The sequence below is a fragment of the Anabrus simplex genome, chromosome 1, assembly GCF_040414725.1.
Source record: "Anabrus simplex isolate iqAnaSimp1 chromosome 1, ASM4041472v1, whole genome shotgun sequence".
Taxonomy (NCBI): Eukaryota; Metazoa; Arthropoda; class Insecta; order Orthoptera; family Tettigoniidae; genus Anabrus; species Anabrus simplex.
The window spans coordinates 926,693,655-926,710,410 of NC_090265.1; the positions used below are offsets into that span (position 1 = coordinate 926,693,655).

A 16,756-nucleotide genomic window follows, 5' to 3' on the forward strand; every position below is an offset into this window, starting at 1 on the left:
TGAAGACTGAAACTCAAGAGCTTCGGTATAACCTTCTGGCACCACCTCGCTATACAATAATAATAATGATACTATTCTTTGTACGTCACACTAACTACTTTTCGGTTTTCGGTGACGCCGAGGTGCCGGAATTTTGTACCGCAGGAGTTCTTTTACGTGCCAGTAAATCTACCGATACGAGGCTGACGTATTTGAGTACCCTCAAAAACCACCGGACTGAACCAGGATCGAACCTGTTACGTTGGAGGCAGAAGGCCAGCGCCTCAACCGTCTGAGCTACTCAGCCCGGCCTTCGCTATACAAAAGGAACTCATATCTCTGAAGTTGCAGTAGTGTATACGTTTAATATTTAAGAATTTACAATACCGGACATCAGATATCATGACAACTCGCCTGTGAGATAGCAATGTTTTTTTTTTTGTTTTTTTTTTTTTTTTTTTTTTTTTTTTTTTTTTTTTTTTTTTTTTTTTTTTTTTTACATTCATTGAAATGGTTTTACTTTGCTATTTAAGCTATATTTCGGTTACACAGTTTCAGCAATGAGGCATCTTGCAATGCTCCAATAACGCTACTAAAGACGTTTGCAAGCTGATAGCATCGCTATGAAAGTAACAGCTCCAGTGCACTCGTTAAAAGAGCTCCTACAAACGACACGCTGGGGAGTAGAACAAGGTCATGCTAGCAAATTACCAACTCAATTACCAGCAACTCTCTCAGGACGTGAAAACGGTAAATTATTACTTCTCTACCACATTAACAAAAGAAACAGATAATAGGTATAGAGTTATCAAAGGTCATCAGTTCATTTCTAATCGTGAAAAAGGGAAGGAATTCAGGAGATGTGAAACAGTAAAATATGCAGCCCTTCCGCGCCACTCTTCTTTTGTTCAATATCCACTGTGCTCTTCATTATAGTCATATCTTCGGTGTCAACTATTACGACATTGTAACGTACTGTACGATATTCAGATCTAATACCCGTAGTCGTAATTCCAAACCACTCAAGATAATAAAACAATATTAGTTTAACATGCGTTCAACTATTACTGTTAATGATCTCTGGATCTGTAAGCGTAAAACTGAGGAATGGTGTTAAGTGGACAGTTGTCAATCTTTGTTTATTAACATTATACTAGAAATCTCTCTGTTAATTAGTGGTATTGGACTGCCTATAGTGTTCTTCAGGTACAAACAACGAGATTATCAACCCCTTCTTCAGAAGTGGATGTTGCAGTAAATACTAAGGACGAGGATAAATGTCTGGGGATGGATTTCAAATAAAGCACTGTAATATCCCGATATCTGCCTGAGGTGTGGAAAAAATGCATCGTATAGAATCCAATGACGGCGCAGCCTGGTACATAACCAGCAATGGAACGTGTCTTAACATGCTCGAGTAGAGAAGAGATTCGGTTAGCGTAACCCAGCCTCATTGGAGCAAGATCATACTATTAGGAGAGCTTCAGATAAACCTTTTAGAGGAATCTCAATGAACGGTCACTTTAAATCCCCATCGTTCTACTGGAACTCACATGAAAGTAAAAGCACGGCTATACTCCTGTCTAACATGAACGACTAGGGTTTTCTTCGATGCAAGATAACGCCCATCAGCCTGTTGTTACCCTCGCCAATTTATATGCGTCAGTATCCAACTCATTCCATGGAACAGTTTGCTATTAAGCAGACCCTACACGATCAATAAAACTGTCAGTACCGAAAAATATTGACAGTAATACTGATCGCGTGTGGACTGGAATGATGGAATGAAGGCTAGTACTGAAGCAGATCCGGATTTCCTGATCTGCGAGCGTCAGTACTGTAGAGTGGTGGGGATACTTACAGTTATACTGACCGTGTGAGCGCGCTTGTCATTATTTCTGTCAGTATCAACGGAGCAGCGGTGGACGACAAATGAGTTTCTCACCAAGGCCAAGTAGAGGTGCTTGTGGAACCGTCAAGTAGGCCTTTTGCAAAAGTTTATCGAGCTATATGAAACGCTGCCAGAATAAACGTACTCAACACAATACTTTACATGTTTCCACAACTGCTGTACTGATGGAAACTGGTGACATTATAGCGGAAAACTTTAAATCTTCAAAATTTATACCAGTTGTAAGATACCTCACTGTCACCGCTAATCTCTCTGCCACCGATAAACAGCACCGCGTGTTCGTATTTTGCCTTATTACAAAAGGCTCTACCAATCTTAAAAATGTATACCAGTTGCAAGATACCTCACTGTCACCGTTAATCTCTCTGCCACCGATAAACAGCACTGCATGTTTGTACTTTGCCTTATTACAAAAGGCTCTACCATTCGTAGTAATTTCGCAAAAGTACCCTCACGCATTCGGAGATACCGTAGTTCTGATAATCTTCTGCTTCGGTATATTGTGTTTCCCTCAACACTTCATATGAGAATACTCTTCTCTTTTCCTAAGCCAATCTTTAACCTAACGTTTACGTTTAAAACTGCGTTTCGTGCAGTACTAATATGATAGCTACAAAATGCCCGTCTTTTACGATCCATTTTGATAGAATACCGCAATTGCATGTTATAAATCTCATTCCGTAGTGACGGTTATTGACTTTATTTGTAAAGTGAGAATGCCGCAATGGTAAGCTAGTGCACTGGTACTGACCAAAATATTGACAGTAATAATGATCGTGTAAGGTCGCTACAGTATTGATGCGTACTGTCAGTATTATAGACTCAGTATTACTGATCAGTATTACTGACCGTGTAGGGTCTGCTTTATATACTATTCGCCACAGGCAGTCAAGCGGATACAAATGAGATTAAGCGACAGATTCGAATTTATTAACCGAAATAGTAACAATGCGTAAAAATGCAACATTATTATTTTGTGTTTAGTTCATCACGAAAGAATTTAATCATTTTGAGTTGCATGGAAATATTTTATTTCTTATCGTATTATATGGTCATGTATTTGACAGTTGTTCTACCTGCTTAGCATATGACGAAATTTAACGTATTCACTCATCGTGCTTTTAAATCTATTGGAAGTACCGGTTCTTATCGAATCGGATTAAACCAGATTATTATTTGATGAACGATTGGGAAGATTTTTCACAGGCGCGAGAATTGACAGGCTTGCTGTACTGCGACTGTGTACCCTATCCGCTATCGTTCATACCGCGTGACGTCATAGCGCTCCAGTCAATGGGAGCTTCAACCGCCGGAGTAGCCTACCTGTATGTAGTATGTTGGGTATTCAGACCGAAGGCTGGTTGGATCCTCAACAGGCCCACCATTAGCTGTCATAGATTGCCTAGGTGTCACTGAAGAGGCTACTAGGGAAATGAGGAGTGAGGTAGTTTCCCGTTGCTTTCCTCACTGGGTCAGACGTTGCTATTGCATATCAGTCTGCCAAGCCCACTGAAATGCGTGCACCAACCGACCCTCTGAGCGACATTTTCACACCATTCATAGCAGGGACTGGCTGCATAAGGAATGGCATTACTAGCATCACTCATACCGCAGCCAATTTCATATTGTCAAAGCCAAGGATAAGACTGAGACAGGTCAATGAAAGTAAAAAATTTATTCCAGCCAATACCAGAAGATATAGTGCACTGCAAACACTACATCTTGCCAGCAAAGGCACGTAGCCTACCTATACCTCTAATATCCAAAGATGCATTCTGACAGCAAGGGCTGGAGGGAGGAGCATTGCACATGCCATTTCACGATGTTGCCACATTCCTGCATTCCTTTCTCTTACCCCTCGCTTCCGGCTCACTTGTTCCCTGGTTCATTCAGACCGCTGTGTTCTGTTGTAAACTACCTGGGCAGACTGTGACTGACTTGGTCTCATGTTCCGTTATCTTTAACAGGGGCCGGACTGATAAGCTCAGACAGTAGAGCACTGGCCTTGTGAGCCCAACTTAGCAGGTTCGATCTTGGCTCAGTCCGTTGGTATTTGAAGGTGCTCAAATACATCAGCTTCGTGTCGTTCCCTTGAGAGAGTCACCGGCCCATCCCTTATTTCTGGTATGGCCAGCATTGACCCCTATCTCGTCTAGCCACACAATAGATATTAGATCCCGCCTTCGAATCTTCTGCAGGAACGTACTCCTTTAGAGCTACTACGTCACCTCCCTCCAACAGCAGCTTCCTACTGTTAATAGTTTTATATTCAAAACCAAGGTTATGAACCACTTTCAGTAAGGAAGAGTAACTGCCTTTAAATGTCTTTCGAAGTGTAAATAGCAGCTTTTGAATTGTTCGATGTTCCTTCCTGGAGTAGGAATATATGTGATGGCGAATAGGATCCTCTTTAAACGGATCCAGCTTTGTAATTCTGAAATTTCTAGGCCGCTTCTTTCCAGGCGTGGACAGTTTAGATGGTCCCTCTGCTGAATGCTTATATTTCTTCATCGTAATTCTTGTCACAGTACTTTTGCTAACTCGAAGAGCTTTGGCAATGCGTTCCTGGGTTCTCTGGAATAGAATTAAGGGAACATTCCTTTCCGAAAAACTCCTCTTCAAAGAATTCCCTTGAGACACATATCATTTCTCTTCCTTGATGATGAATTGTCACACCACGGCCGATGGTATTTTTTTCACGAGATGGACGAGTCCTGGGTCTGCCTCTCCCTCGAGGAGTATTCATCGTACTCGAAATATATTTTGAAATACAACAATTGTACGTAATTAGTATTTAAAATACCGTTAGATACTTACTAACGGCCACAAAACAGAAACAGAAATATGTTACACTGAACTGCTTGCGACAAGATCAAACTCAGAAGCGAGAGGTTTGGCAACTCCAAGCAAGACGAGCCGGCCAGAAGATTTATCTCCATGGCAACCGCAGTTGCCCCACTCTCGTTTCCATGGCAACTATACACCCACTCCCTTTAACCCGCCCCGGCAGGCAGTAAACGGACCTCCCTCTAAGAACTATCAGAATTCATCTTTAGATATTATTAGAGGTATAATAGTGTTGTTACCTTGTCTGCGAGGTCTCTAGCCAATGCAGGTGTTGTGCTGGTTGGACGTCTTCGGGCACTTAAGTAAAATAACGATCCTGACGCTGGGTTGGCATGTGATCGACTTTGCCCGCACTGCCGTCAAATGTTTCCTCCCTCCTGGAATTTCTCCACAACCGAGAAGACGTACGAGCTAGTGCTTGTACTAGAAAGTATTTTAGTGATGCTTTTGTTGATACAGTTACTCCCATAAATATTCGGTCAGTCTGATTTTTCACACACTTTTATTGGGTAGTTACTCTTACACTATAATGATAACGTTAAATACAACGAAACATGTAGGAAAACATAGTAACACGTTCTACAAACATTGTGATGTAATTCAAGATCTTTTGACAGTCATTAGTACGCCCTCTGTCGTACATTAAATAAAAGCAATAATTCCCGTGTCACCTCAAAAATATTCGGCCACTATACAAAAAGGAACATAAACTCGCATAATTCACAACAATGTTACACATTCAGTACTTTGTATGTCTACCTTGATGTTTTAGGACCTATTCCAGTCGATTCGGCGTACTGACGATAACTTTCTTGATATAATCAGGGCTTAATGCCGCCCATTCTTGTAGCAGTCTCCTCTTCAAGTCTCAAAGAACTTGGCCGCCGCAATTGCAGAGCTGCCTTCATTCGACTCCATACCTTCTCGATGGGGTTCAGGTTGGGTGATTGTGGTGTAGTTTCAAGACCTTCGGGCAGTTTTACAACAGTCACTCCCTGACAAGTTACGACTTGTGCTTGAGGTCGATATCTTGGTAGAAGTTGAAAGTACACTGTATACCAAGTTGTTCCGCAAATTGTCGCAAATTGTTTTTGAGGATAGCCAAATACCCCTTGTTTTGTCAAAGTATCTTCAATGAAACTCAGTGCACCAACCTCGTTCGATGCTACACATCCCTACACGATTCCTCCTCCTCCACAATGTTTTTACCGTTGCTTCTAAATTGCTTGTTCTCAGTTCCTCGTGACGTTCCCGGCACACACATTGCTTGCCATCGGACCCGAAGACGTTGAACTTTGACTCATCAACAAATAACACATCCTCCCACCAAGCACTGGGTTTTGCGTACGAAGGTTTTTGCGAACTCCAGCCGCTTGTTTTATTTACTGCACTAATGTATGGTTTCCTCCTAGCTCTTCTGCGAAATAACTCATTCCTTCGCAGTGCTCTTCGCACGGTATCAGTACCCACTTTCTTTCTACACTCCTCTACAACAACTGTTGCCAGTTTCGGAGCACTAATTTTCGGATTTCGTTTTCCATTCTGAAGCACAACCGCTCCTCTCGTTGTGTCAACCTTCTTGGTCTGGCTATCTGGGGAATTGAATCAATTCTGTCTTCATTTTTGCATCGTCTTATTATATCTCCAATTGTTGTTCTGGTTATTTTAAGCATCTGCGATATCTTTCTATGCGATTTACCTCGAGCACGATGGAATATCACGAGCTGGCGTTCTTCAAAAGTGGTATTGTGTTGTCTTTTGCACCCCATTTGATACCATTCCGCAACACTGCAGCAAATGATTTCTGCACGACGTGTCTCGCGACACCGCACTCCTGAACTGAACGTTTTGCAACGCTATCTGCCCTGTCTCCGTCAATGAACACAACGGCAATCCCGGCCTTTTCATGTGACCGAATATATTTGAGGCGTGTCATTTCACCCATGTCCACTATGGCCTTTCTTTTACAGAATACTGTACATCAATGTTCCGTGATTCCTCTTCGGCCTAAGCAACCAAATGTAGTTTCATAACTTGGACACATTTGGTTTCACATTCGGCTCATGGGTGCGTTGTTGTCATCACTTTTTCGCGGATTTAATCAGTGGCCGAATATTTATGGGAGTGACTGTATAATGTTTCTGTATTAGTTATTAAGGGGATAGAGGATAATAAGCTGATTTCTAATCCCATTTAAACCCCCAACCACGAAGTGGATGTAACGACAATGACAGTACATAATATTAAAGCTAATGGGTTCATATCCCGTAAATAAGATTGTCTTCCTTTTTACGCTGTAATAATCCTGTAGATATCTATTTCCCATCATTTTAATATCATGTACGTACTGCCATTGTCGTTACATCCACTTACCTTTTCGTCCTGGCGCTGATTGTGGCAGGCCTCCAATCTGCCGATGAACCGACTATGCGTAATGTCAACCAAATATCTTCTCTGTGCCATCCTACTTCCATACGACTCGAATACGGTGTGCCAAACGCACACAACACGCAGTCAGAACCGCTGTACTTAAGAGCTCTCCCAAAACGGACTGTTTCAGGCACACTAATCGGTCTCGTACTGAGCTGTCAGGTTTGTCACGTGTTTTTGGGTTGTCCAGCCACAGTTTTGTCCGCACATCACCGGTATGGCGCAAATATTTCTCGTGGATCTCGAATAACCCGTAACTTATTGACATGAGTGTACTAAAGTGGAATTATCCACTACCCCGTTTTCCTCTTAAATAGAAGCACATGAGAATTATAACATCACAATTACGAACTGTGGTAGAAATCGCACCCAGAAATAAAATAAAACAGGATGAACAAGCCTTTTATCAGCTATCTCGGCAGAAATGTACTACAATATAACTGTAGTTACCGCTACATGGGAGCTATCTGCCCCCATTGAGTTCACTGCCATATCCCTCGCAACTGTTTTCATTTATTTCACATCTTCATAAGGAGTACATTTCAAAATATAAACTCTTACAGACCTGTTTCAGTGAAAGAACTGCATTTTAGGTAATAATAATAATAATAATAATAATAATAATAATAATAATAATAATAATAATAATAATAATCTATATATATATATAAAATAAGAGTTTTGTCTGTACATTGTTCAGAATTTAAAAAGGATAGTTTTCTGTATCGGTCGTGTCTACGGTAGCAAGGAAATGCACTTTTTAATTTTCCGTAATGTCTGTCTGTCTGTCTGTCTGTCTGTCTGTCTGTCTGTCTGTCTGTCTGTCTGTCTGTCTGTCTGTCTGTCTGTCTGTCTGTCTGTCTGTCTGTCTGTCTGTCTGTCTGTCTGTCTGTCTGTACACGCATCACGAGAAAACGGCTGAAGAGGATTTAATGAAAATCGGTAGTGCCCGAGAATAAGTCGCCGCAATCTAGGCTATAAATAATTTTATTCACGCTGAGAGAAATGGTTGTTTAGGGGGAGGTCTAAACTTAAATTCTCAAATTTTTATGTTATTAGTGGTGCTATCTTAATGAAAATTGGTATGCAAATTTGGGAAATAAGTCGCTACCATCTAGGCCATAAATAATTTTATTCACGCTAAATGGAATGGTAGTTTAGGGAAAGGCATAAAATTTAATTCTCAAGTATGTGTGTTATTAGCAGTCCTATCGACAAATACTACATTACTAAAGTTATATAGTATTAAATTTCCGATCATTTATGTCTTATACAGTACTTTTTTACCGTACCGGCTATGATAACAGAGATATTCATGAATTTGGATTTTTGTTGCTAAGTCCATATCAGCACCAAGTCACGAGAAAATGGGTAAACAGAATTTAATGAATATCGTTATATAAAGTCGTGGAATAAGGAACTACAGTCTGCGCTATAAATAATTTTGTAAGACACCCTAATATCACAGAGTCTAAAGAAAACTAAATGTGAAGGCCTACAATACGGAAAGCTCATAACAATGAACAACAATTACATTACATTGACCATTGTTTGTTGTGATGTGCTTTGTGTCTTCTGTTACCAGTCATGTCCGATAGATGGGATAACTGCTGTATACCGAGTTTTTTTAATTTGCTTCAGGCCTAGGTCGCACCGACATAAATAGGTATTATGGCGACGATGGGATAGGAAAGGGTTAGGAGTGAAAAGGAAGCGGGCCTGGCGTTAATTACGGTACAGCGCCAGCATTTGCCTGGTGTGAAAATGGGAGACCACGGAAAACCATTTTCAGGGCTGTCGACCTACTACCTCCCGAATGCAAACTCACAGCTGCGCGCCCCTAACCGCACGGCCAACTCGCCTGGTCGTACCGAGTATAACAGCCTGTCTATATATTGGCGGGAAGTAGCTGGGGAGTTAGATAACTTTCTTCTTAAGCATACCATTCCTCTGGTACTTAACTTTTCTGATACTACTGGTACGTAACAGACTGGTTCATCATACCATTCGAGCTATTCAATCCCTACCCTGAGGCACTGATTGGAATTAACAGTGTGTATATTTAACGGAACAATGGCAGAGGAGTGTTCACGGCTGTCTGCGGCCTGGGCATTCCAGCACAGGAACTTTGGACTGTTAGATCGGCATCGTAGTAGCCTACTGTTCGTTAAAAGTGAGAAAATGTGTGGCTTTTCATTTGAGCGAGTATTTTATATGATGACATTGCTTTTAATCCCTACATTCCTACTGACGTTTTTGTAATGGCCTAAGTTAACTGTACTTAGGAAAACCACAAAGACAGTCTTTCTGAGAATCCCGTAGCGAAGCACCGTCACATCAGCTAGTACATAATATGTTACGCTCCTTCACGCGTAGAGCAGGCAGGAAGTAAGCTTCGGTGGATTTCTCGCACAAGGGTTACTACCATTGTGTTACCTGTCTCCGGTTACCTAACACTGAAAGTGATCCAACACTCCTAATTTCTATATACGAGAAAACATACTTTCGGCGGAGATATACTAAACAACAACAACAATAGCAACAACTTCTTCTAACGTCACCCTGAAAATAAAATCTCTCTTTCAAATCAAGCTAGCCATAAAGAACATACTTCTACATGTTATGAACAAACGGCGCAATATTTGTTAAGATGGATGATTCAGTTGTAATAACATTAACAGAAAAGTATATAATGATCATCCACTTGTATGCTGAATATACCACTGTAGTTAATCACAGTCAGCGCTCCTATCAGCGAAACCAACAAATTAGAATGATGAGAGAATTTAACCGACTGTGTACCGCATGTGTTCGCCAAGGTTGTTTCACATACCGACATGGAACGACAAAGACTGCAACTGATTTTCACCGACATCAGTTGGTTCGAACTCGCACCTTGTGTACAAGATGCTAGTACCACAACCATTCGATCACCGGTGCCGCCGTATAGTTACAGTGATTTAAGTCACACCATTACATTAAAGGTATTGGCGTCATAAGGAGCAAAACGTTAAATATTTTAAAAATTAAAAACGGTACGGTATAGATATAATAGATATAAACAGCTTTAGGCTTACAACTCTTATACGACGTTTTCAATAATAATAATAATAATAATAATAATAATAATAATAATAATAATAATAATAATAATAATAATAATCCATATTGTCTTTGTCAGATTTCAATATATGATAACGGTTTTATATTTATGATTCATTTAGAACCTCTGAGAAGCGAGAGCTATTAGTTTATTTCTCCCAATCAAATTAGTGTTGTCATCCAGAGATCTTCAGGGAAGGAAAGGAAGTCGACTCACCGAAGACGAGAACGAGAGATGACAAGAGTTGGATCGAAGACAATGAACGGGTGACCTGCTATGTCTCATGTCTTAATCAGCATTTAATAATATATATCGTGTATGTGGAATAAAAAAGGTGACCTATATTCTTCACAAAAGACATCTCTTATCAACATTTAAAATGTTCTTAATAATAATAATAATAATAATAATAATAATAATAATAATAATAATAATAATAATAATAATAATAATAATAATAATAATAATAATAATAATAATAATAAAGAAAAATGAATGCATAGTTACTGTACATTCACATTATATTCAGCGTTCAGTCTGCAAAACTCTGTGAGTTTACTACGTTTATTATTATTATTATTATTATTATTATTATTATTATTATTATTATTATTATTATTAATTCATACCCTTACGCCGTGATTTCACACGCGCTGCGGGATCGGATTCCTAGTCCAAGTGCAGTCGAGACACATTAAGTAATAGCAGTTGCGGTCCAGGTATATCAAGCTTATAGGTGAGGTACATCTAAGCATCCATTTTCGACGGGACAGCCCTGTAAGTGATGCGTTACTACGTTTAACATTTCTTATTAATATTAATGAATCTTAAGACTATGTATGACTTCCTATTGTGATACTGTAATATAAGTAGAACTGGTCACAAATCTGGAAACAAAATAAGTTAATGTTTGTAAAGTCACAGCTTTTGTGTAACGCAGCATGTAATTATGTCCTTCACATTGGCAATAATAACTGTAAAATCTGTCATTAACGTTACAAGAGTCGAAAGAGTGGTTTTAAGGATAAGATGAGATGAATTTCCAAACACATACGCGAAACACCTTCACCCTTGCAATGCATGATATTTCATTTCATACCATGTTCAATTTCTTTATTTTTATTTAAATAATACTAGGTGAAAACCGTCAAAACTTGAGCGACGACGGATGGAGTATTTATGCAAGGACCTCTTTACATAAAACATCCGGTCATTGTCACTTATTTACTCACTGCACCTTAGTGATTCCTCATCTTAAGGGACTTCTTTAAACACAAAATTATGAGAGCTGTTTCTTTTAAGCACAATTTGCACTTTCAACTGTCCCACCGAAACACAGCAACATAAAACTCACTGCGGCTAAATACAGCTAGGGGAAAAGAAATACCAACACGATCTAAAGTTTGTCCTTGTGGCTTGTTTTGTCATACAAAATGTCAGATGAATGAAAAACTGTCGTCGTTTAAAGAACCTACCATAGTAAAACTGTGCATGGCACTTCCTGAAATACTCGTAGTTCGCAAACACCATCATAACAATGCGTATGAATATTTTCAACAGTATAATTTCGTATTTTTCTAAGTTTTTCGTACTCAAATAGACCTATCAATGATTTGGTACTGTTGTGAACAGCTTTTTCAAGATTTTTACGAACGTAGGTTCTGAACTTGCAGTTGAAAAATAACTATGCTGTGAGTCAATAAATTTCACAAAAATCGATCGAACATCTCTATTACAGACTCACACGTAAACTATCGTTTTCAACCTTTATACCGTTCCTGGAAGACATCATCTCGACTCTGGAAGAATTATTTCTACACCACGAGGAAATAATTTCGTCGCTGCAATTCATCATCTCTCGCTTCTCTGATGTTCCCTTTGAAAATATGAGATTTTGTATCAAATTCTACAAGTAGGGCCTTGGTAACCCAATGTAATATCTATTTAAAGCGGTGTGGGATTTGCCGAGATGGAAGTGGCAATGCAGCACAGAACTCCCGGCAACAGGCATGGATGGACTAGCAGCTTGCTCAACATCACACTTCCCAATTTTTTATTTATTTTTTTTTTTTTTTTCATATCTTGGTCATCACGCCCGTGACAACAGCAACGGTGGAGAGGAGATTCTCCACGTTGAGACTCCTCAAAACTTATAGGTGAGGTGACTATTTTCGGTTAATTTGCACCTTCACATAATTTCAATTCTGTGTCTGCATGAAAGTACTATAGCGTTGATGGTCACATCCAATACCCCAACAGCATTTCAGGTCAGTCCCTCCCTCTTACATCCTAGGTAAGATCCTGAAACTCCGACCATGAACACATGTATACGTCAGAAAAATTAACGAAGTATTTATTTATTTATTTATTTATTTATTTATTTATTTATTTATTTATTTATTTATTTATTTATTTATTTATTTATTTATTTATTTATTTATTTATTTATTTATTTATTTATTTATTTATTTCTGTTACAAGTGACTTACAACCGGTGGTAGCATAAAATGCACAAAAACAGATAAGTACACAATAAAATGAAATTAATAAACTACACTGTACTGATTTTGGATGTCAACCGAAGATAAAAGTGATAATGGTAATGGCCCCTTATATGAAAAGGATATTACAAATAATACTTACGCTAACGATAAATATGAGAAAACATTACTAAAAACCTATTAACTTAGTAAATTCAGAAATAAATCAAACCACCGTATTTCCATAATAATAATAATAATAATAATAATAATAATAATAATAATAATAATAATAATAATAATAATCGTCATCATCATCATCATCATCATCATCATCATCATCATCATCATCATCATCATCAGACGCATTACTCATAACTGAGTGTCGTGACCCCATTGTTTTGTCTCTTCACAAAGTGTCGCTATCCAGCTCGATCTTTGGCTTTTCTTAGGACGTCCTGAAGAGGAAGGCCAGTTACCTTCCTAGCCTGATCTAGCCACCTGCTTGCTGTCCTTCCACGTGGTCTTCTGCCTTCTATTTTGTCTTCTATGATAGACTTCTCCAGGTTGCCCCCATCCCTTCTAAATAATAATAATAATAATAATAATAATAATAATAATAATAATAATAATAATAATAATAATAATAATAATAAGTAATAAATATTAACTGTAATAATGAAATATCAATAACGGAAAATAGTTATGATACTAATAACAACAAAATATTTGTTGATATCAATAAAATAACTTTCGAACTTTCCTGATAATTCTGCATCATGTTTTGAGGACTGCCAGTGAAAGAAGAAGTTTCTCTAGCTCAGACCCTCGCATGTAAAGCATCTGCTAGGCCAGTTCCCCAGTTCAATGCGGAAAAATTTCATTCTGTCACTTTCTATGCGATTACAGCAATCAACAATTAGTTGTTGGGTCAATGTGTCTGCGTTTATAATAGGGCTGAATTCTCTTTTAGGAGGAGAACCTCGAACCATGAGCCTACGTGAAATATATTCTCGCATAGAAATTGTATTGCGTATTTTAGTTTTCCGCTCACTTCCAGTTGGCACTGAAATATGCCAGCCAGGTTCCCCGCATGGCCAGATGAGCACATGCGTCATAAGATCGCAATGCATGTTATCGCAATCGATGGTTTCTAAGCCAACGCCTTTTGCATAGACGGCAATGTGTCGATTGGATGGCAGAGCACCGTCAACTGACTCAAAAATAGCGGCGAGCACAGAGCATGTAGGATCATTATACCTGCGAGAATCTTTTCGAAGTTCGTGATAAAAAACGCATCACCAGGTTGATAGGCTCACGATTTTCTTTTGAACCGAACTCATTTTTCAATTATCTCTTGGTGCATAGTTGTGTACGACCGTACATAATTGATGTGTCGTGTGTCATCTCCAGAACATCTTTCCTCTAGGAACTATTCCCAGCATTTTCAAATCTAAATTATTTTATTTGTTTCACTGAAATCCAAAATATACAGCTAGCCATAAGATGCATGGCATTTATTACAACGATGTATATGATAATTATATACTGTGATGTACAGTACTGAGAATTGTGAAACAGTCGGGACCATATCGAGAAGGTAATTTTATATTTGCACCCAAAGATACGAAGGTAAGGTAAGGGTTATTCTGCCCGAAGGCAGGTCCGAACCTTCGCAGAGGTGTTCCTGAGCCGGAGTTTACGTGTGGTAGGGTGGCCAGTTTCTTTCCGCTCCTCCATTCCCTTACCCCCCACCAACAGCGCGTGGCAACCCATCCAACTCCTGACCACGCCCAATGTTGCTTAACTTCGGAGATCTCACGGGTTCCGGTGTTTCAACACGGCTACGGCCGTGGGCAAAGATACGAAAGACAATGCATTATTATATTACTACTACTACTACTACTACTACTACTACTACTACTACTAATAATAATAATAATAATAATAATAATAATAATAATAATAATAATAATGGCGTGTGGCCTCCGGAGACGCCTACTGCAGGTCTTTTAATTTGATTCCCGTAGGCGATCTGCGCGTCGTGGTGAGGATGAAATAATGATGATGATGATGATGATGATGATGATGATGAAGACGACACATACACCCAGCCCCCTAACCACTTAGCCATGGAGGACGAATGTTGACTCGTAAATTTCTTGATCTGCCGTACTTCCCTGTAAATAATTCTTTCATATCATCAGGAATACGTAATCCGGCAACAAGGACTTTTCATTGCAATAAAATACGCCAAAGTAGCCTGCCGAATTTTTCTTATGAAAAGAACAGTGCATAGCAATAAGTGTTAAACAACACTAGATAAACTGAATTACGTCTGTAACAGTGTTAGAAAACACACAGGAAAATGTAAAATGTTTCTGTTTATCGCTTTTTCGTCGTATACGTTTATTTGTTCTTTCTCTGCCACCAGTTAATGTTCTTTTCCTTTTGCTTCTTTTTTGGACTGGGAGTAAGACTAAATGAAATCTGATGAGAAATGGATACCGCCCGATATTGTATTACATCGTAACGTCCTGCATCAGCATTGACAGAAAGAAGTAAATTGAAATTGACATTTCCATTCCTAAAATCGATACTTCCATGGCCATCTACATGAACTTTGAATGAATAGTCAGGATATAGTCACCAATGCACTGCAACTCAACATGATAGCCGTACTCTCCATCCCTTCATATTAAATGTATGTAATCAATTAGACACATTACTTACATGAACTGTCACCAACAATAAAGCCTTCATAATGTTCCCATTCGGCTGTAATCCTTTTGACGACTGGCAAACGGATAGCTCGATGGTGACCTCTATTATCATAAAAACAATTAAAAAAACAGCTCACAATAAGCAATTTTCGTCATTAAGAATGAGCACAAAGTGGCGCTCCATAATAAATCAATATCTTCTTCTTGGTTCGAATGGGCCCTCTTTAGACCACGCTTGTTCAACTGTTGGGCTTTTATCTTTGCCCAGTATTCTCACATTTGCTGCCGGTGTAACCCCTTTCTAGCCAGCCCCGTAGTGTAGGGGTAGCGTACCTGCCTCTTACCTGGAGGCTCCGGGTTCGATTCTCGGCCAGGTCAGGGATTTCTACACGTATCTGAGGGCTGGTTCGAGGTCCAGTCAGCCTACGTGATTAGAATTGAGGAGCCATCTCAGGGTGAGATAGCGGCCCCGGTCTAGAAAGCCGAGAATAACGGCCGAGAGGATTCGTCGTGCTTACCACACGACACCTCGTAATATGCAAGCCTTCGGGCTGAGCAGCGGTCGCTTAGTAGGCCAAGGCCCTTCAGGGCTGTAGTGCCATGGGGTTAGGTTAGGTTAGTAACTCCTTTCTTCCGGTGTTTTTTTCTGAAATCTATGGACTTCTTTTAGGGTATGTCGTACAGGCCATCTATCTTGAAGATCTCATATTCCCATTTCTTCAATGTCCTTCTCAGTTTCTGTCAGCTAAGCGGTACGAATCTTCTTGTTCTGCCAGAAGATGAACAGGCGATTGGCCAGTCCTTTGGGAGGCAGTCTTACTATATGACCATAGAAAGCTACTCTCCTTTTCCTAGCACAATCAGAAAGCCTCTCTATATATGTTCGTAGAGCTCGGAACTGTGCCGTCTACGGAATTCTTCATCTTCCTTTACCGGACCAAAGATCTTCCTGAGAATTCTCCTCTCTTTCTCTCTGACTTCCAATTTCTCCATCAGACCTCTTCGATTCCATGAAAGACACCCCACGGCATACAGAGCTTCTGGTCTTATGACTGAAGTGTAGTGTTTCAGTTTCAGCATGATGAACATATTCGTCATGGTTTCAGGTTGCGGTAATAAACCAATATAATAAGCGTTTTGTCTGTACAATGCTCTGAATTTAAAAAGAAAGGTATGTCTGCATCGGTCGTGTCCACAATAAGAAGGAAATGCACGTTTTAATTTTCCGCCATGTCTGTATGTATGTATGTATGTATGTATGTATGTATGTATGTATGTATGT

At 39.4% G+C, this 16,756-nt stretch overlaps 1 protein-coding gene across 2 annotated transcripts in view; it reads right to left on the reverse strand.

The window, feature by feature from the left end:
• LOC136874895 (beta-1-syntrophin) overlaps positions 1 to 16,756 on the reverse strand; it is a 317,046-nt gene that overhangs the window by 123,582 nt on the left and 176,708 nt on the right. The window lies entirely within an intron of this gene.